A 22,591-nucleotide genomic window follows, 5' to 3' on the forward strand; every position below is an offset into this window, starting at 1 on the left:
TCGTCCGCTTCTGGAGATACAGTCAGAAAAGTAGCTGGCAAAATTAATTACGATAGGGAGTAATAGCATTGTAGTCCCGAGGTCCGAACCAAGGGCCCCGTGTTACTGGATACCTGGTAGTTCTCTGGCGTACTCAATAGGATGCAGAAGAATGTCCGGACTTCTCGCGCACTGTTTGTATACACTTATTTAATAACTACTATATTCACTTTTACACCCATCATTAAACTCGTTTAACCCTGACCATAATCGCGGAGGAAATCTTAAGTTTAAAATTAATACCACCCTTTATGCACGTACAGGTGTATTCACAATGCAGACGGCATTATTCGCAATACTTAGTGAAAACAAAAATGTAAATTTGGATTTGTCTGTAACAATTTAAATAGTTAGAAATACTAAAATTTAATAACTATATAATTTGGAAAATGGGGGAATAATTCAGGTAAACTATAGAAACATGTTGACCCTTTAACAGACAAAAGCACATTGCTTAAAATAGTAATTGGAGAAATTGTGCTTTAGTTAATCATTTGGGCTACGTTAACTAACTGTATATCCTTTTATGGGGATGCAAGTTTTTGGGGTATCCCACGCCACCTCCTAGAATTAGATAGGCTGCTACATAGCTTAAAATTAAAACAATCGTTTTAATAGTCGTCTAATAAAACCTGTGAGTATGATCGGTTATTTAGTGTATACACCTTCAAATGCGACTTTAATTTATATTATTCATTAGAACCTAATGAATTAATGGTTAAAAAAATAAATATATTAAGGACGGATCAGAAATACACGTCGTTTTCTTCTTATTATTGTTATTAACAGCCGTCTTTAAAACGTCTCCGAAGTGAATTAAGTTCGCCGGAGGTTTATGGTAATTGCGGTTTCCCGACTGGCCTTCTGGGTAGTCTGTATGTGAGTGGGAGCGAGTTACACTCATCTCCCAGTCTCCGCTTCAGACACGGAGATAGCAGCAGCTGTATTTGTTGTCTGGCGCTGCCGAAGCTTGCGAGATAGTAAAGCGCAGCAAAGAAATACACAGAGTGAGAAAAGAGAGAAGAAGCATATTGCTTTACTTTTGTATCAGAAGTGAAGAAAACGAGCGACTGGGGGAAAAAAACAAAAACTACAGGATGTTTATAACCCTGGAAAGAAGAGCGCTGTTGTTTAAAAGGCGTGGGTGAGTGCGCTTAGTCGGCTTGTTAAAGCTCTCGCACGGCGGCAGCGATAAGCCAACATGGCGCTGCGAGGCATTACGGGACTGCAGTAATCGCAGGAGTCTGCGACCCACTGCCACCTGTACTTAAGAATCGTATTCTGGAGAAATTAATTGTATACGAATAAGAAGTTTGTTTGTTATACCAGGAATACCTCGATTGGGATCTTGTACAAACTTGGTTATCCATCTGCGAGGATGTGTGGAGTTTTTACCGTTTTTATCGCACCTTTTCCTCCCCATTGGAAATGTATTGTGACTCTTGGGATCGTTACTGAAAAAGTACCTATGCTTCGACTTCGTTAATTTGTATATTTGTTTCACAGAAAGCACAAGTACATAATTAAAGTGTCGATATTCTGGATTCTTGAAAACCTTTCCTAAAACTCAAAAGAGTCGCGGTGGATAAGGCAATTCTTACGGTCCCTAACGTAAACGAAACTTTCCTTGATATTGGTATCAAACCATCTCGGTGGCAATTTTGGATTTTGTCTGTCCGTTGATTTCATCTATTCAGAGAAAGGACCTGTTTTGCATTCGCTGCTGGTTTTAATGCACAGACTTTAAAACCAACGAGAAAAGTTGACAAGGAACCGGAGACACTAATCTATATCCAGGACTTGGCATAGTTGCAGGTAAGGTATTGGTTTAATTTGTTAAATAAGTGTCTCGAAGTACACCTCTGATATGTTGTGTTAAAGTAACGATTGTGGTTTATTGAACAGTGGGCAGTTTGTTGAGTTGCTGCCGATGACAACGAACTAAGTCTGTTTAAGGTGACACTTGCAGGTGCCCTGCTTTGTAATTGTTGGACTGGGTGTTTGATACTGAGAGTTGAATTCAGTTATACTGGTACTGAAATAAAAATTAGTAGACGATCTTACAGCAAGTTAGTCTGAGCATGGTCCGGGGAGTTGAACCTAGGCGCATGACGCCAGAGATGTTTAACATCAAAATATTAATAGAGAAAAGGACAGAAGCGAATGAGTGTGTCTGAAACATTTCGCTAAGGCTCATATAAGCAATTGCAACGTACACAGAATCGGTTTAAGATATCTTACACTGGAAAAGGCGCAAACATTTTTCAATAATGACTCAGTGCCTTGCCTGATCGGGGCTTCCCGCGAGGGGAACGACTTCGAGCTAGTGGCTCCGATTAGACTGAACTTTTTTCTCCTTTTTTAAAAGCGAATTGTAAGATGGGCAGAAGACGAACGTATGAGGGAGCAACATTGGTTACGTTCTGTGTGGAGCTTGGTATTGATTCGAAACCCCACTAGTTTTCGGGCGTACAATTGATCACTTACGGTTTATGCCCTTCGTATGCACCCCAGAATGCCTATGAAAGCGTATGTGATTGCGGAAGGGATGGCTTTGGGCAAACTTAGTTGGATTTATGTATGCACGTAGAATGAAAAATGCGACAGTGGAGACACGAACCAAAACTCTTCGTGTAAGACCTTTTTTATAGGTCCGTCGACATAAACGGCTTATATAGGAGTTCGAGTACGGAATTGAATCGAGGCACTTAATCCGACTGCAGCTTTTAACGGCTAACGAAACATCGTTGCGATCGTTCCTGCGCCGTGCAATAAAATAAATCAAACTTGTCTCGTAACATTTTTAAGTTTTTGGTAAAATAACGATCGTTTGCTTCGTGTAGTACGAATGTTAAAAGGCCCAATTGTGTTCATTCGCGGAGTTTTTGCACTGTCCCAGGCAGCGCATTAATTGGGGAGTATTCTTCGGATCAATGCAATTTACAGCTCATTAGTTATCCAGCACCTTTTAGCAGAATCGAGGTCTGTTTACCTTTACACAAATCAGACAGTTCACGGACAAAGAGGGAAAAAAACATTAGCTGTGTCTAAATATCTGGGAGAGCTACCAGTTTATCTTAAGTTAAACTACTGTGCCTCTAAAGTAACACACAAATGGAGCTCTGTTTTAGAATGATTTGCAGACGGGCGTATCGGGGTAATTGTAAACTTTTGTAGCTGACGTATGAGGTTTAAGGTTTGTTTGTGTATCCGTTTGGTTTTTATGCCGAGCGACCAAGGGCGTAGAGATGAGAGGAATTTGTGGTGTGCTCGATCGGTAGTTGACGAGAGCCCTGGATTCTCTGTGAGGTTCGCGTCTTAGAGGGCATTAGCAAAGCGTCGGGGAGGGTCTGGTGCGTTAATTCGACACTTTCAGCGAAGTGTGTGTGCGTGTGCGCGCGCGCACCAGGGGAGGTGTGTGTGTGTGGGTGCGCGTGCGCGTGTGCTCGCGCTCGTCAGTCCTGTCAGAGCTGCCACAGATAGTTCAAAGTATACGCATTGCTTAGCGTCGGTAGCGACTGAAGACGCATTTTAACCCATTTAAGGCAAATGGGTTGAAAGTCATTAAACTGTGTTTGTACTTTTTAGAGAGAGATGACCACTACGAGAACAGATGTACTGTATTTAAAAAAAAATATATAGTTCCTGTAATCGGGGGTATTTGTTTTTTGAGCATTATATGTAAATATTAGGAATCTACGATCTTCATGTAGTTTTCTTAAGATTTCTTTTTAAATGCATTTGTTTCTGTTTAGCAGTGCGTACGTGGGCAACGTATCTCAGTGTTCATGATTAAACAGACGCGGCTCGAGTCTAATCCCTAGTGTTTCGCGGAGTCTTTGTCTCTGGAGCTTCGAGTGTGCGCGCCACGAAAGTGACACTGGCAGATATGCTTGAACAGAAGTGCTGGAGCCGTGTCAATTAATACGTTTAGTGCTGTCTGTCTCTTGTCTCAAGAGATACTTTCAGGCAGGGTGCAATGTTCTGTCGAAAATCTGCAGCTACGCCGAACGCTGATTTATTTGAAGGCGGGCAAATGAGTTGAGGTGGTGGGACTTTTCGTCTACGTACATGAAGGAATGGCACTCTTGCTCCCTGTGGTTTGGTGTGGCCAAATGAACTTTTTTTTTTCCAGACCACCTAGTGCACAAGCAGCTTAGCGGCTGGTTAATTTTTAGAACAGTTGCTCAATTTTTGTCACTTGCTCAGTAAATCGAACGTTTTCAGCGGCTAAAGTGCACCATTTCATTTCAAAAGGGCGAGTTTCTTTCTAGGAGATAAGCTTGCTCTTGTAAGCTAGTCAGAGCTGACCACTTTGTCGTCGGGCTTTTCAAATTTTGCATATTTTCTTAATGAATGTACAACTTTTTATTCAATATACCAATTAAATGTTTCCTTGTTTGTTTATTTGAAAGCGATATGTACTGCAAAGTTTATAATTCTTATTTAATGATGTAAATGAGAAACCAGGTTGGAAATTACCTGAAATAACAAAGGGATGGTAACTCGGGGCTGGTGGGAAAGGGGGTATTACTGTAGACTGTAATATCCATTTTTAACCCTTCGAGGCACTATCTATTATGTGAATGCTTTTTCCTCCAGCACAATGACTAGAGAAGTAGTGTATAACCGGTAAATTAGGCAGTCTCGAGACCAGCTCTCCCGCACGTACATATCCAGACAATTTAAGGAGTGCTCTCAGCCGAAGTGCAAGCTTAAAATTGTTCAGAACCCTATGAGGCGATCTTTTAGCGAATACGTTAGGCTAACAAGAGAAGGGGAATCCATCAGGATTTAGTGAGACTGCAGTCGTCTTTATTTTCTACCAGGCGGTACCATTAACCTGTTCGGTAATAGCAAAGTTTGAATCTAGCCGCTTTCTTTTCTTTCACTTTACGGAAGTCGAAAGTTTTCGATGCATGTTAACTCCAGTCCCCCAAACCGAATTAATGTTCAAAAAGATGCAGCTAGCAATGAAAAGAAAAAAAATCTCGATAATGGGTGTGTGCTTTGAAAGTTTCTCAGCAGCAGTTAATAGGGCTGCTGGCAGTTCGTTTTCATTATTGAACAGTGGGGTATTAAGAATTCATCACCTGCCTGGCATTGACTTTACTGCTGTGTTTAAAATATGCATGTCGTTTATACTGTTTTGGACCTTTCATATTACCCGCTACGAAGCGCGAACCTATCAGGCATGACTGTAGTTACACAGAGTATGCCTTGAGGTATTAAGAACGTTTTCCGAGGACTTCTGTTCATGTATAATGCAGTCTCATGACCGTAATGCAGAGTAAATTTTGTAAAGAGTGTTTCGATACTTATTAACTAACAGGTGTCACCCATCCATGACAATGGATATTTGTTAGTTTTTTTCATAATTCTTTATTGAGGAAATGTAATTTTGTTACCTTAATATGTGTCCTTATTTCTGTACTTTCAATCTACATCATATAGTGCCTTTCACCAGTTATGCAAAGTCAGTAGGAATACTACGTGCGATGTATGCGGATACACGCTCCGAACGCTGTCTGTGAAAATTCTTCCCGAAAACCCCATATATTAATATGAGCCGTGTCAATTAATACGTGTCAAACTTTTAATGTGACAGTTACCTTACACCTGATTAGCCTGGACTGGCAGTGCTTACAGTCCGCGCAAAGGAGTGGCGCCGGCTACATTATCAAAATAAGAGTTGTATCGGAAAACATCTCGTTAATGTTAATACAACAATGTGATCATGTATAAAAAAACACGAAGTTTATAAGTACATGAGTTCAGAATCGGAATATAATCGATATAAAATGACTGCATGTGGCATTTGCTGCACATTTAATCTCTAATAATGGAAGGTGCATTAGCACCTGCGTGGATGGATGGAGTGCCGCATTTGTTGTCAAATCCTGTTGCACTCTTGAAGTTTAAAGTTCAATGTGTTCACAGCAAATGATCTTAAGATTTGAAGAGCTATACGTTCAATGCGGGTCTCAAATCGTCTTGCTATTGTGTTGTATCCATTATAAATAAAAAGGTGATAAAAATGAAAAACTGAAACACAGAAGAAGTACTAGTACATGTGCACGTTTCTGTGCTATGAGTTTTAAGGGGTTTTATTTGTTTGTTTGCCAAAAGTTCTGTGAATTTGTTTTTTCGTGAATGAACGGTTTTCGGAGAGCATTTGCAGACCCTTAAGCAGAAGGTGCACTGTTTAGCTGCCTCAGTTGTCACGAGATGGTTGAAAACATGGGACTTTTGTTCATGAGCACATTGGGTACACTACCTTTTGAGTGTGCTGCTGTCAGATTATTTGTATGTTAGGTTTCAAGGTTTTCAGATCATGGTCCTCGAGACCCCTTATCAAGGTCACCTTAGACCAGTTAAATAGAAGCAAGTCATTCGTCATGGTTATAGGTTAATGCTTGCATTACAGATTTGTTTAATTTTGTTTTTTTTTTTTTTCTTTCTACTTGAGTGTATTTAACATCATTAAGTTATAAATAGTGTAACTGCAGACGAGGGATGTCTAGTACAAGTCTGGCTGTTTGTTTTTAATTGTTTTCTGATAACTTTAATTTTCGAATAACCTTCCATGAATCACTTTCTTTTTTGTTTCTTGGTGGTTCTGTTAAACTAAACTAATTATTTTGTTTGTGAGGTAGTGGGACTATCGTCAAATATGTAGTATATTCAAGGTGATTCAATGATTAGGACTTGGCAAAAAGCTCTAATTGATTGCTCGTTGAGACTGTAAAATTAAAGTTGAAAAGGTTTTGGTTGAACATAACATATACCACGGAACTAGTCGTCCCCAACTTTACGACCACGAGAGCACGTGTTTACATTTAAGGATAATTGTTCCGCCTGGTTCGTGTGGAAAAAATAATAAGGTTGCACATAAGTGTTTTTACCTATGCTGTACCTCTGTCACTGACGGAGAGATCACTCTTGTGACATACTGGATATGGGTGGGCAGAATTCTGGTGCAAGTCAGGACTCCGCCAAGCACACTTGCTCATACACCCCTTCGCCATTACAGGGCAACATAAGGACAGTCAATCAATCTGATATGCACTGTTTTGGGGATGTGGAAGGAAAGATATTATTGGTGGATAACATATGTGAGTAGATGCTTCAAAATGCACAAACTGCAAGAATCTACCCAAACTTACTCTAGCGGAGATGATTTTTTTTTTTTAATTTAGTGACATCCGGTCTTTAACACAATGGAGTCTAAACCCTTTTTCCATTTGTGTTTTCTTTTTTCTTCCCTTCTGGGAAGTCGAGGTTTCCTCCCATGTACCAAAGCTGACCTAGGGCAATGGACAATTCTAAATTGGCCCAATTACGGACTTGCGCCTAATATAAGATTGATTTGACGTAGAGGGTAACGCTGCAGCCTCCTGACTCCAGAGCTTCATTAATACATATCTCTCTTTACCTTTGATATGTTTCAACGTTGCCAGAGCCATTCACTCTGCCTTCCTAAAGCAAATGTAAAAAACCATGCACTGGACGTTTTATGCCAAAATATGATCTTTTGTAAACAGATACTATGAACTAATTAAAGTTGGCAGAATGGGACGGATAAATGTCTAAAATGAGAAATACAAGGGCGCTTTGTGTGTATGGACAGTATGCGCTTGCATTTTCGTTAAGATCAAAACAAGGTTGACGGCTGCAGATTAGGTGTTAAACCTACAGATGTGTAGTTGAAGTACAGATTTCTTAGCCTGTATCCTAAAACTGAACGTATGGCGGTTAGCTGGCCAGATCGTGTTTCACAGTTGGCTCCCATAAGTGAAGTCATGGCTCGATTGAAGTTGCACTCTGTCTCGGCCCCCAGGGGATGGATTGCTGCCCCTGAAACAGGAGAGCTCTTTTCATGCCCTGTTTTTGGTTGCAGAATCTTTTGTGCAGCCGGTTTTCGGAAAGGGCATGGATCGCTGCTCTCCTACAACAATCTGAGATTATGCTTCCACTGTTTCTTTTAGCAGAGGGTGATGCCTCATATTTATTTATTTATTTGTTTATACCTGAAGTACACTTCGGTTACAGGTATGTTCCTGTCCCAAACAGGCCACAATGTTTTGTCTTCATGTCGTCTTTGCACAACTCTGCTGGGCAGCTTTATTGAAAGTTTAGCATTTTTAAATAACTGACTCATAACTCGATGGCATTAGTGAAAACCAAAGCAACATTATGTTGCAATGATTTAACAAGCGGTACACATGATGTGTATTTCAATCCTAGAATGACAATTTAAGGCTAAAATTCCTAGATTTTAGCATTCTGTATTCCCAAAGATTTCAATTCAGCATAGTCGTCAACAAGTTTACATATACATTTCACACCGTTATCAAATTGTGTCATGTGATTGCTTTTGCCGTTTACTGCATGCGACGAATCGCGTTTTTTTTTTTAAATACTGCACTCCTATTGAGGTGAAATGTAGGACAGGTGCACTTCTATCCAAAAAAATTCTGGGTTAGGCCCTACTTGAAGATGTGTTTTTAGTCATACAAGTATATGTGCTTCATGGAGAATGACAGAATATTTAGGAAAACGTAAAGGGCGAACTTTGAAAGTTAATCTAGCCAATCTCAGTAATCGATGCTCATTTTAACGGCAACCAAACGGGTGTGCCGTTAAGTTCTAGTACTTTTGTAAAGTTGGCTACGGCATGAACGCTTTAACCAAACAGGCAACGGGGTTTTGAGGTGGAAATGTGTGTTATATTAATAGTCGAGTAAGCACCTTACAGACAGTGGAGTACTTTTGAGAGAAATTAATACTTGCAAAATAAATAACAGACACTTGTCCATATAACAGATCTTTATTCCGGATACCTAAACGGTAACTAGGCTATAAAATGTGATAATCGGGGATTTTGTCAGATGTAAAGTCGTATTCAAAATGTTTGTCAATAAGCTTTTTTTTCTTTAGGTGGTGTTTATTAAAATTTTCTAGCCAAGATTGTCATAACATACTCTTTTTTTTGCCCATTTCAAAACGAAAGTAGGAAAAAGTTTTGCACCTCTAACGTGTCTATACAAGGGTATTGCATTTATACTCTGTGGGGACTTGTTTTTGGTTGTGTTTGTCCAGATAACGTCTATTTGCAGGCGCTTGTAATCGTTGGTGGTACTCTTAATTTTACGAAGTTGGTTTGTTTCCATTCATGTGGCAAGCAACTGGAGCAATAGCAGGGAACTGGATGTGTGTACAAAATAAACACTTAATTTAAATCACTGTACTTTTGTGAATATTTCCCCTCTTCACAAAAGTATCGTTAAACGCTAAAAGATTTAAAGGTAACAAAGGGAAAATATGTTTAGCCTCTGTGCCCCTTTCAATTCCGAGTAGGTGCACAAATAGATTGCATTAACCCGAAATAGCAAGAGGCTAGAAGTGTGGCCGTTTAAACTACTGGGAAAACGTGCCTTATATGCGGATTGGATACCTCTTTAGTTTTAAAGAACTTTACATTCGCGTAAGAGCTGGCCACTCATTTTGAGGGACATCTTTTATTTTGTTGCGCTTCTTTGCGGATTTGGAACTCCTCCCGCGAGCCCAGCTGCATTAGTAGATCTGTCTCACAATACTACTGTTGTTGGTCATGGGTTTTCGTCCTTCAAGATTGTTCGCCCATCTCCGCTGCGTTGGGTGGTGATAGGAGAATGTGAGGCCTGTTTACAGGCAGCGCAAATAATGCGACAGCTGTTGGGGAGCAGGGCTGTCTGCGGCGCCCTCGTTCCCCTCCCTCTCTCTGGCTGCACAAAGCTCTCATTATAGGGCTGCCTCTTCACCTATAGGGCACGAGGCACAGACAGCACTCCCAGTGTTAATTTGAATTGATTTTCTTCCTTTTCATTTTTAGACGCAGCATGCTCCAGTCGCTGCGCAGCCAGTCGATCATTCTAGTGAAAAACTTGAATCGGGTATTTTTTTGGCGATGCGACAGTTTATCTGTTTTCACAAGAAGGGGACTCTTTCTTACATCTCTGCCTTAGTCGAATGCGAAACTACTAACTATATGTGTTTTTTTTTTTTTTTTGGAGATAAAATCGGACATTGTCTAATTAAATGCCAATTTTTAAACGGTAATCCAAATATTTTTTTTTGTGACAGTAGGATGTGGGTCTTTTTATATCGGGTAATATAATGTCTCTAGTTGGACTCCCCTTTATAAAACCCTAGACAACAAATTTAAAGATCGCAAAAAAGGATTAGTATACTATTAAGCGGACAACAACTTCTATAGTTTGATCTCCTTATTTTTTTTTTATCCCAGGTATATTTTAAAGCGAAAGCGTGTTTTTCCTTTCTGCCGACTGTACATTTCTTCACGCCTTCCCCAGTCGTTCCTTCCATAGTTCTGTAGAGTACGCATCCATTCAGTGGTGAAAGGGTATTCATTTGCTCTTCGTGACGTATCGGCACATATCTATCCTCCCATCCATCTTCTGCTTTTGTGTTCTCCATTACTGCAACATCAGGACGTAAAACAAAACCAACACAGGACGTGACTCCAGAGACATATAACAAGTTTTTTTTTTTTTTTAAGTTCCCATCAACATTCCAAAGTTGAATGGCAGCAGAGAATCCACTCCCAGGCAGTGTCTGGCCTAGAACTCAAACCCGAGTTGCGAGCCAGACGATCTCGTCGTCCACTAGAGTTCGGTTTCATCGAAGTTCTTTTTACTAAGAAATTATAATTTTTGATGCATAAAACGATTGCTTCAGTGGGAAATAACCATAAAAGCAGGACATGTAAAAAGATAGACGGTTACTTGGTTTTTAAATGTGTGCTATCTGTTGCATATGCACGTGCCCTCTTTTCAGTAAGCTCGTTGTATTTCGCCTTAGGCAAAGGCGGTAACCTTGACAGGACGCCGTCTTTGCTTCGTTTAATTTGCGGCAAAAAGGAACGTCTGCTATACACCGAGCCCCTTCTTCCAAAAAATAGAAAAACGCTGTGGATGCCGCATGTGCTCGTCATTTTAATAATCATACTGTACATCAGTTGCACATATGTGGTCTAAATTCTAAGCAGGGTCTTTAATAAAATAGCGCAGTCATCTGCCATTGTGGTCACGGAAGGATTTTCAAGCCACGAGTGTAGGCGACACATGCCAAATTTTATTTATTTTTGCTTTCCAGCTGCCCAACTGTTCATATCTCTTTAGTGGATCCGAGTGCCTTTGCAAAATTGCATCGTGCTTCACCCCAGATCTTCAGAACGGAATATCGAGCGATTAAATTTACTCAGAATTAAGTTACTTTCATTACGTTGCCCCGTAGTTCATATAAATCCCAGGGGTGGTGGTTGTGGTTTGTTTTGGTTTTTTTTTTTTGAAGATGCTAAAATTTGTAAGAGCTATAAGCACAGAGATTAATGTTTTTATCTACTGCTCAGGAATACCGAAGAATTATCCCCAGTAATTTAATATGGCCAACATAAAGCAAACATGGGGGATTTGAGATGGTATGTGCAGGCTGGATGCATAACGGAGTCTGATTCGTAGTTAATTCTCAAGATTTCAAATCTGGATAGTCCTAAACCCACAAAATGCATTCGCTGTGTTTTTAAAAACCTCCATAATACCCCGTTACCCCGCCTTTTCCAATCTTTTTGTATTTGAAAACGCATTACGATTAGGATCGTTCACACTTATATACCCTATAGGAAATAACAATGCTTACTACGGCAAAGCCCAGGACGCTGCCTTGTTGTGTGTGGGAGAGAGAGAGTGTGTGTGTGTCGAGGGTGGGGGTGTTGCTGGGTTAGAACCACCGTTGCAGTGCGTCCATTTGCTTTCTAATGAGCGCTGCTGTGGGCTCCCCGGGGGTCGCTTCCATTCAGGTACTGTACGAAGTGAAATTGAAAGGAGAGGGGGAGGGCTCAGCGCTGCCAGCAAATCGATCAACCCCCTCAAAGCTGTTGCGCCGTCAATGTGGGAAACACAGTCCCTGTCAGCCACAATTATGCAAAGTCAACTCTTCTGCGATCGATATCTACTAACGTCCTTTCTGAATAGTCCCGTCTCTCTCCGCTTTAGATGACAATTGTTTGCTGGCATTTGCCTCTCCTCCTTTGCTTATAAGTCGACCATCTTATCACAGTTAGACCCTTGCGTTTTAATGAGCTGTGCGCTGGGAAAACGTAAGGGTACACATGCAGTCTCTTGATGGCTATCAAATGCAACTTTTTAAAAACATTAAGAGGCTGTATTCAGCACTCCAAGAATAAAATGCATATAAACAAATGAACCTACTTGAATATGTCTTTAAAACAGACGAGATTTGAAAACCTGGAACTTTTCTTGTTAACCGCACGTTAATATGCGGAGGCGCTACGTTTGAGATAGGCTGCGCGCACCCTGACAATCCAGCGAAACACTAAATCCCCCCACCCCCGTCCGGGATGTTTTCCAGATGGTATTTACTTTATTTACGGGGAAGGGGGTGGATAGTGAAGTCTGATGCTTCTATTCGATCATTTTAGCTTTGTACTTTGACAGGGCATAAAGCTACATCATCTACCATTTTTAACCGACTTGGGTAATGAGCTCAGGATTCCTTCTGGTTTATAATAAAATAGGCAACTTTACAACGCACCATTCATAAGCAGTTTAATTCGTTGTCTTGCCGTCTTGTATCCGAAGTGGAGAACATTGTTGTAATAGATGAAAATGGGCGAAGAGTTTCTCAAATGCAGCAGAAAGAAGAATGCTGCAAGCAGTACTTTCAGATTCTTCCTCCTTCCTTTAATAGGCGACTCGCAAAATGTACACGCTGTAAGCTTCACTGCGAAAGGGTAACTCCGAGTCTTCTGTCACCGGGGTGACTTCTTTTCAGTAGAAAGCATTTTTAGCTGTAATCACTCTTTGCTTTAGGAATGCTTCGAAATGTGCCCCATTTTAGCGAATATGTAATGGGGAAATCGGCAAAAGCCGAGATGAGACGAGTTCTGCAAGCAACTGCCTCCTTGCGGAAGTGCTACGAGCCAAAATTGCGGAATGCAAGACCCGCTTTAAAGCTTAATCGACGTGCTCACGAAAGTGTGCAAGATGATTCAAGGGGAATTCCTGACCATCATTTTACCCATCTGGTGTCATTAACCCTAGAATTCGTCTGAAGTAAATTGGTTTTTAATTTTGATTTATTGCAATCATTAAGACTAGGCATGAATCAATGGAGTAACGAGGTGCGCGATCCTTGCGGTGGTTTGCAGAATAGAACCCGGTAATGAAAACACGCTTAAAGGAAACAAGGTGCAGTTAAAAAAAAAAAAAAACTCATAGAATATTCCTTTCGCCCGTACCATCCTACTTTTAGTCTATTTACCCTGGAGTTCATGAAGTAGATTTTTCTATATTTTAAAGATCATAATGGCGTACTTTCCACACCCGCACCCTCCGCAGCATTTTAAGCGATTAATGTACATCCCTAGATAATTAATTGTGTTCTGCCGAGTCATACGCAACTAGATTTTAAACGTGCGTTTTTTTTCTCTGTGTTGATATTACTGATGGGGATTTCGTAACGTCTTTCGATTACTGAATAAATCGTTTTTTTTTTTTTTTTGTCTTCGAACATCTTGTACGCCTGTGTCTTTTCTGCTTTCTTCAAAAGTCAATCGAGTATCCTAGCCACACTGGATCATGGTTACTGCCTCTCTTTGGACCAGTGTTGCCGTAATTGGCTCCTGCGCGGTATCTGTTATCGTGATCGGAATTGAGCGGGTTCAAAAATGGAAGGATATAGCAAAACTTCTAAAATATATATTACACACACATCATTCACTTTTAAGGTGGTTAAAATATGACCTTCTCAATTTGTGATGAGTTTACTTTCACCGTTTTTAAATCAACATATGCCAAGACAAAGACTGAATATGTCATAAACAGGACGGTGTGGTGATAACAGCCCCAAGTACTAATTAGAATATCGTGGAAATATTTGGGATTGGGAGTAAACCCCTCTAGCTGCACTCCACGAAGAAACTGCTTGAACCCAGCAGTCGGATGACTGAGCAAGGCAACGCACTGACAGTCCGTGATGTTTTTACTTATTTGGTTAAAGCGAAGAAATATCGCAACAACTAACCAGTTACCAAAACGAGTGTTTGGTTTACTGAATTATAAACCAGGACGACCGTGTCTAAGTTTATAAAGCGAACACAGGTATAAGAAGTAATTCTGCACATCGCAAGCCAATATCATAAACACGTAGCAAAACAGTTTGTCATCAAACACTGCAATTGTTCCTATTATCAAATACCTTCTACAAGTAATCTTACCCTGGAAACGTGGGGCGCAAGAGCGGAACAAATCCTATACTCAAGCGCCGGTTCATCATTAGACCCACTTACAAGCACACTCCAGCTATCGATTTAGATTCGGTAAATAACGGAACATCTTTGGTTTTGAGGTATGGAAGAAAACCCCAAGTAGACAAATGGAGTAGTAGGTTCAAACGCCTCGCGGTTAAGGTTATTAACGGTATTGTCACCAGCGCTTCTATACGCTCGAATATTGTCTAGATTTTAAAAACCTTCCTTATTCGACGCATCAAGTTTGAAAATCGATTTTTATAACAGAAAGAGTAGACTTAACGGACGAATCGTTTTTTGACATCACGTGTAATAAATAAGACTCTACATAAGAAACTGAGCTGCCATTGTATCAAGTGCTTTCACTTAACCCTTTGGATACAGCTACACAACAGTATACCCAAACTGATGATAATCCCTTTAGTGAAGAATGGTCCTATTATTTGTATTTTCTTGCACATGACCTTAACTGCTAATTTAACTGTAAATCCAGGTCATGATCTCGACACCTAGACATATCAGGGATTAAATGTGGCCTAGTAGATAGGATAATGGACTGAGAACACCATGGTTGCTAGCTTAGTCATCTCTTCTTTGCCTTTAATTATATATCTATCTGTCTTGTATTCTGTTTATCCAAATCAGCTTGCCACGACGAACTAGATATAGAATACACAATTATAGCTCTGTATACATAAAGTAAAGGGTATGTAGATGTTTTAAGACATGGATTGAGGTTTCTTGTGGAAAGGCGCTATAAATCTTACTTTTCGAGCACTTTGTTGTTGTCGTGACCTTCAAATTGGATTAAAGTGTCAACAGAATAATACACCAAAAGTACACCAAACCTCGTCTCTTAAAAGCTCAATCTGGACATTTTCTAATCAGAGCGTAGCCATTATTACCCTGGATACATAGTTGAATTCATGTGAGCACAGCGGAATAGCGACGGGGGATTCTTAGTTTAGGCTTTGTTGTTGTATTGGTTTAAGAACAGAAAGAACTGTAATAATCAACCAGGTAGGAATGGATTTTGTAGGTGCCCTGCACCTTTAACAGATCCCGCGGTAGATAGCGCTGGCCAGAGGCCAGACGCTGAAAGCGAGAGGGCGCCAAAGCGGAGCTCCTGCGCTGATACCGCTGATTTATCTCTCTCTCTTTCTCTCTGCCCTTTTCGCTCTCTTCGTAGATCCAACATTATAAGGTCTCATTGCCAAGTCCCACACCTTCGGAGAGCAGCGCTGATTACCGTTGTTTACAAGCTTGTCATTTTACTTCTGGACTCCAAGACAACAGCCCATGTATAATGAATTTAAATGATAAAAATGGGTTGCGCTATTACCGCATCGCCCCCAGGTCCTTAAATCTCCCTCGTGGTGCATTGACCTTGCATACGAAGCAGCTGCAGCCAAGTGTAATGTTAACTCTTTAAGAAGGCGAGCGAGTGATAGAAGGAATACGTTATTCGAGATAATCAATGTATCACCCGGCAACTAATGCGTTGTTATGAATTGAATCTGACTTGGAGATATGTAGATTCAGTGCTAACTCTAGCGGACATAATAAACGTTTAAGAGCATACCCCTCTCCTCTTCCCCATCTTAACTATTTGTGATTCATTGGTCGTGGTGTTGTGATTTGTTTTTATTGACTTAATTTCCATGCATGACACTTACGGTAACAATGACTTCGACTATGTATTCTGTATAAGTCTCTTTCAAAAATATGTTCAGTGGTACATAAAGACCTTCTTAAACAACCGAGGAAAATGTTAACGCATATGATGAAACTTCCATTGGTAACAAAAGAATCCGTTGAATTGAGGGTCCTTGTCCAAAGCCTTAATGACCCTCCTTTGTGGCTTGCGGTCTACACCTTGACGCTTGCTCGTTACAAACACTTTTTCCGGTTTTAGAGAGAGAAAGGAGTGTACACACTCCGTAATTCCTCCTTTACTCTTAATACCATTCGTTGGCCTTTTTTTTTTTTTTTTGTATAGAAACTGAGCTGGTTGACCGTAGTCGTACAGTACTTCACTATAATTAAACCAAGCAACAGTTTAATTACTGTCTTAACTAGAAATACTAATTTTAACATTTTTGAAGGAACGGCCACAATCGATCCAACAAACACCTTTACGGGTATTAAACGTCAATTTGAGGTTATTCTGTGTAAATCGCACAGTATGAGTATGTTTAGCCCACCGCTTCCTGTTGACATGAACGTTTTCATAAATAATACTGTGCATAGTATGTTTCAAAACATGAACGGGTTAAGCCCTAGGCTTATGTGAATTGCGAACTCTGTCATTTACTAGGATTCTGATCCACCCCCTATCCTACCCTGCCCTGTTCACGTTGTCTCTTGGTCCCGTCATCCCCAGAGACCACAGCGAAAGCTGTGCGAGGAGGCTCTTAGTCTGCCTGCCTGCCTCCCTCCCTCCGCGGAGTCAGGTTTCCTGTTCTGCGTCTTTACACGCATGCCTGGCGCTTTTTATTCACCGCCGTGTGTTTTTGTTCATTAAGAACCCAATTAATGAATTAAAAAATCCGCGCTCATGCATTTGTTTTCTTCGACTTGTCCTTCTACAAAGACTTTTAGTAATCTTCGTCGCTGCCGACCGGCAAAGAAAGATAGATACATAGAGGTCAGCGAGTTAACGTCGGCTGCTTGTTACAGGGAAATTATCGCTGGCGCCGCTGTTTGTACTGCAGACCTCTGCTTTGAAACAGTTCAGATGAAGTTCATCTGGGCGATAAACAGCCGACCAAGTTAGCGATCTAGATGTAGAATTGGGTTTCAGCGAGCGAGCGAGCTGTGAGGTCCAGATACCTAAGTGTTCCCGAAAGGGGATAAGTTGTTCTGGAACTTAGAAGTAAATGTGCATTCTTGCACGTTACTCAAAAATGGTGCAAATTTAAATGTATCAATGAATCGTCATTTAGATAAATTACCGACAACAGTTAATACTGTATTGAGACGTCATACATAGCCATGTGCAATGTAATACTTAATGTTTTTCTCAAACTAGAACAGAAACGCCTTCATTAAGTCAAAAAATGCACGTGCAGTCTTAACTTTTATTTATAAGTTCTGTAAATATCGCGTTTACACGAATGATTAAGAACTGGCACTGCCTGAACTGGTCGCACTTTTTCACAATAACTGGGACATTGTTGTGTAAGTTATTTGCTCCGAGACGTCTGTTGAGGTAGTGTTGGAGATGAAACCAGGAAACATGCAGTCCAAAACGTCTTTCTCACGATAGGTTACAACTATATGGCAGTGCACAGTCCGATAGGTGTTCGTAAACGAAAAACCTTTCGCAGTTCTAAAACCAGACTACGCTGTTTAGTTGAATGTAGATAATTATAGGCTGCAGTTCCATTTCACCCAAACAATGTAGCGTGTCAAACCAGGCGCTAGCATCGCTACCTACTTACTGTACAAGCTGTGCCAAAACTTGCGTGATGGAGAACCATTTATTTTGTTTGTTGTGCAAAGTGGTTTTAACACGCTGGGCGTAGACTTCTTTAACTCCTTACCCCAACCCGTCAGCTGAGTACGCTCTTCTTAAGAGGAATTCATTTGACTAATTTCTGTGTTTCTTGCTGGCAACTGCTGGATAAAACTGGTTGCTTGACAGGTCTAGCGTTTGTGGTTCGAGTCCCGTCTGTTGCGTTTGGTCTCTCCGTTCCTGAACGGGTGTGCCCGCAGTGGGGTAATTTTTAAAGTTTGAGTAGGCCCATGAACAGAAGTAAGGGGTTTGAAAATGTTTCAAGCCACTGCCAAAAAAAAAGTTCAAGGGTTTGAAGTCGGGTAAAATTGGGGCAATATACGCCCCCTTCCCAAATTGTACGTTTGGGCAAAACATGCAGATGTTATTTAGTATTGCTGGATCTGCACTGTACTATAAAGGAAAATTAATTAATGTAAAGATGATTTTTAAAAGTACTTGGGTGTGCAACGGTTTAATCGAATGCTGGCAAGACACAGGTTTATGCTCTGGACAATATGAGCTTCACGATATCCATATGTGAAACAGTTCGCTCGGAATGTGGATTAGAAACTCCGTTCGTTTTGTCGCGACTTGCTGGTACGGCTGTTGAGGTTTGACGTTATGCATGTCTTGGTTATTGCATGTATTTTATGAAGCTCACTTATATGCCATCCATTCAACGTTCCATTTATGCCATTGTTTTATTGATGGTGGTCAACGTTTTTTGGAAGGGCTGCCCTTTTCCATGGCATCTTTTTTGAAAATCGTTGAGCTAACATGTATAAAACGTGTAATAAAAGTGAGAAACACGAAACCAAAGGCAAGAGTGACGTATATGCAGCTGAATTTTCATGCAAGTGAAATTAATCGAAGTGTGTTCTTCTTTCAAAACTGGCTATCATGCAAACAAGAAAAAAGATTTGCAGTTTAATCGCATCTGAGCAGGTGACGCTGATTTTTGTTCAGTTTAAAGTCCCCCGCCCGCTGGTAGTCAGGGCAGGATAATGGGAAATCTCCACCCTCAGTTCAAGAATGGCTGTTGATCCCCGGCAGCAGGGAGGTAATATCGCCATGGGAAGGGAATTGGCCGCTGCGTCTTGTAGGTGAGCGATCTGCCTGTCAGGAGGATTGATGTGCCGGAGGTGCCGCTCTGTCGCTGAGACGCTCGATGCGGGCGTCCGCGTCTTTCTGCTCTGATAAACCAAAGACGTCTGCGGAGTGGCAGGCAGATTGCATTTCGCTGTCCAATTTGCCCTGTAGATAGCTTCACCTCAGCGACTCCACATCTATTGCTGCCTTCGACCGTGTTAATCATTCAAAAGCTCCCACAGCTATTAGTGAATACGGCGCTGGGAACCAGAATGTGCTTGACTTCGACCGCGACAAAAGGCTGCACGTTTAAATTAAAATCACATCCAGGCAGCTATGCCCTGCCCAGCTCCAGCATTCCCTCTTCCTCAACTCTTCCAAAAACTTGTCCGCTTATCTTGTTTATGTGCTGCATTTAATTGACAATAATTTGTTATAGGCTATCAAGATTTAACTGTCATTGATGCCTTTCTTTTCTTTTTCCATCGTATCTGTTTGTTTAGAGGGTTATTTAAAGACCTTCACTTAGTGGATTTTTTATCCTTGGTGTCAAAGAACGTTCGTTTACACTTAACGTTACGAAGCCGATGTTGTCTTAAGTAGTATTTCTATTTCCAGTTTGTAATTTCTTTGTTGAATTCGTGGATTTCCTGGTTGAATTTTTAACTGTTTTGCACAACGCATCAGAGCTTCGCGAAAGGCTTCGCTTGCAAGTGATTATGCTAATCAGAGTCACAGCGACTTTCTCGCGCTCGGTTCCTCTCAGGATTTTAATTCAAAGAAGAAATGCACGATCAGGCAGATTATGTTTCGCACACGTTTTACCAACCAGGTGACCACTTGATCTATGGCAAAATAAACTTAATTGTGCTAGCTTGCCCCAAGGGTGAGGGGGCGGGGGCTTGATTAGATCGGCTCACGTGGCCTGTAAATGATTTAATTCACTGCTGTTCGACTCAAGCGTTTACACATAAGCAGAATGAGACGCATGTGCTGTGCCAAACGACTATTCTTACAATTGACTTTCAAATGGTCACATGCCTACTGTGATCACACTTATGCTGTTGTAAATATTAATTTCAACATTTTGTATTTTATTCTGGTTGTTCAGGAGTTGCCAGCGTACCGAAGATTTTACTTCAGAAGAAATCGCAGTCATGCTCTCCGCAACACCGCTGTACGGCACGGTTCACAGCTGGATGAACAATGAGCGTGTGCGCATGTGTGGGATTAGCGACGATAGGTAAGGCCTGCTTTTATCATATCTTTGCTATTATGTGATGGTGGTACATTTTTACTTAAAACCTTTTTTGGGTTCATGACTCTCCATTTATTACGAGCTCTTTTGTATCTGAGCCAAGGAAAGGTCTATAGCTAACATACTCTAGTAATGATATTTGGTGATGGTATCTTATTTCACATTTCCGTCCCTCCAGATGTGAAGATGGACGTACTACTTTGTTGTATTATAGAGAATTGAGATTTTCAGCTTTGAGTCAATGCTATATGTGCCTTATTAAAATAGTATCACACTTACAGTTTAATATTTGTTTCCTTTGATGGAGTTGAGCATTGAGAGATTTACCTTTTATCTTACTTTCCAGCATAAATGGCTCAAAAAAGCATATAAGTAGTTCAATTTTCAGGTGAAGTGTTAAAGATTATTTAGCAGAATATAATTTAACCTTTTGCAAATTAACCCTTATTTTTGCAATTGAAAGTTTAGTTGTTTTAATGAGTGGTTTCTGGACTTGTCACAAGCTTTTTATGACCCTCTTGTTGGATTCAGAAACTTTTCATTTGTCTAGTATGACATATATAAGAGAACGGGGAGGTCCAAGGAAGGACTTATGTCAGGAAAGCTGTATTCCTCAGCAGTGCATAAATTTTTATTTATTTTTTTAAGAGAACCTGCCTGGAATTTAACTTGGTCCTATTCTTATGAGTGCTGTTGATTGTGAAAACGATATTGCCATTATTTATCACTTTCCTGAACTCTGAAATACGATAGATATAGATATAAAATAAGTTCAAAATATTGTTATTTGAAATCCATATAACAGAGACTTTTATTTTCCCTAGCTACATGTACATGTATACTTCCAATACAATTAGGAATACTAGTGGACAGAGAGCCAAACACATACATTTATCTCTGGCGGTAGTGTGTTTTTTTTTTGGTTTTTTTTTTGTGGCTATGCTATGTAACAGGAAACCTTTCTAAATTTCACACTTTATTAATATATAGGCAATGTTTAGTCCATGTAAGGCTTATTGCTGTGTACATTTAAGGCAATACTTCCTTTAACTCCAAATTTGCTCAAGAAATGTCTGAGCCATGGCTGGTTGCCTGATATGAAGTGGAGGAAATGCCTGGATTCACAAAGTACATTTCTGCACTGTGCTGGCAGCCAAAGCTGGCGCCCAGCAGGGCATCCAGTCGGCAACAGCTGCCTCTTCTTTGTGCCTCCTGGGTCAACAACATGTGGCACTGACTTAACCATTTAACCCTCTGGAATCACCTCTTTCTGACAGTGGAAGTCTTATCAAAGATTGTCCGTTCAGCACAGTACTTGTGTTGCTGTAACTCTTTGCTCGTTGTGCTGTGTCAGACTTTGATGAAAGGCATTTCCATCATAAGTTAACTGTGCAGTAAGAACTTTAAAATACGCAATTATGTGGTTTACTAGAAAAGTCTGGTCAAGCTAAAACACCTTAATTTGTAATTGTGAAATGAAAGTGAATTTGGTTGAGTCTACTCTTGTGTGAGCTTTCTATAACACTAATTAAAAGTAAAGTTTTATGTTTCATGTTAATAGATTAGTGCCTAGGAGAGAGAAATACTGGAACAGTGGTATTTCTCTCTGTATTTCATTCTGTATTAACATACAGTTTATGATAGCAAGATGTTTTAGTGCAAATATGTGTCAACAATTATTTCTTACAACACTTAATCTTTACAATCAACATTTTTCCCAAGAGATACAATTTACTTAAGTTCAAAGTGGCTGCTGATCATGGTATCTGAGAGTGTTGCAAATTGATTAGCAAATTCAAGTAAGAATTTCACTGTAATATATCAAAATACTAACCCTCCAAATGTACAAACCATTCCTAAGTCAGTGGCAGGAAAAACATTCATCCATCCACACTTTCATGTTTGAATTTGGTTATTCATTTGGAATGACAAGATATAGATTTCCATTCAAACTGCTAGCTCTTTAAAAGACCAACAACTTGATTCTCACCGTTAATTGCAAACAATTTAACATATGACCACTATTTTTGCACCTCCATTTTATGATATATTCAAAGTTTTGCCTACTTATGAATTTATTTGGTATTGGTTTTCATGATTAATATTGTTGGTTTACAAAAGTCACTTGTGTTTTACCACTATTTAATACTTTTTATTTTTAAATAAAGTGACTTAAGTATATATGCTGTGCTTGGTAATAAAATTGAAAGTTTAAGAGGAAGCATAGTAAGTAAAATTTAAAATTTTCTTAAATGAAGCTTTGTGTTATAGTTAATGTTTATACCATTTTAAAATAGATTTGCTGTGATTTTGAAAAGGATGGATGTTGAGAATCAGGCAGTGGAAAACATAATTAGATCAATTAGTTTTAATT

The 22,591-nt window shown here is 40.1% G+C and overlaps 1 long non-coding RNA gene across 1 annotated transcript; it reads left to right on the forward strand.

The window, feature by feature from the left end:
- The first annotated feature begins 877 nt into the window (after positions 1 to 877).
- LOC120519482 lies at positions 878 to 20,202 on the forward strand. The gene is made up of 2 exons (XR_005631533.1): positions 878 to 1,854; positions 20,071 to 20,202. It is a non-coding gene; the product is annotated as an uncharacterized LOC120519482 (long non-coding RNA).
- The last annotated feature ends 2,389 nt before the right edge of the window (positions 20,203 to 22,591 follow it).

This window comes from Polypterus senegalus, unplaced genomic scaffold, assembly GCF_016835505.1.
Source record: "Polypterus senegalus isolate Bchr_013 unplaced genomic scaffold, ASM1683550v1 scaffold_1713, whole genome shotgun sequence".
NCBI lineage: Eukaryota > Metazoa > Chordata > Cladistia > Polypteriformes > Polypteridae > Polypterus > Polypterus senegalus.